Source organism: Triticum dicoccoides, chromosome 7A (genome assembly GCF_002162155.2).
Source record: "Triticum dicoccoides isolate Atlit2015 ecotype Zavitan chromosome 7A, WEW_v2.0, whole genome shotgun sequence".
Taxonomy (NCBI): Eukaryota; Viridiplantae; Streptophyta; class Magnoliopsida; order Poales; family Poaceae; genus Triticum; species Triticum dicoccoides.
This window is the reverse complement of record NC_041392.1, coordinates 424584812-424585049: the sequence shown is the minus strand read 5'-3', so window position 1 is coordinate 424585049 and position 238 is coordinate 424584812.

Below are 238 nucleotides of genomic sequence, written 5' to 3'. Positions count from 1 at the left end.
TGGGTCATGCCCGGCCGCGGAAGATCAACACGTCGCAGCCCCACCTAGGCAAAACAGAGAGGCCAGCACGCCGGTCTAAACCTAAGCGCGCAGGGGTCTGGGCCCATCGCCCTGAGCACACCTGCACGTTGCGTGGGCGGCCGAAAGCAGACCTAGCCTAGTGGCGTTCCAGTCCAATTCGGCGCGCGCCGCTCCGTCGCTGACGTCTGAAGTGCTTCGGCTGATACCACGACGTCGG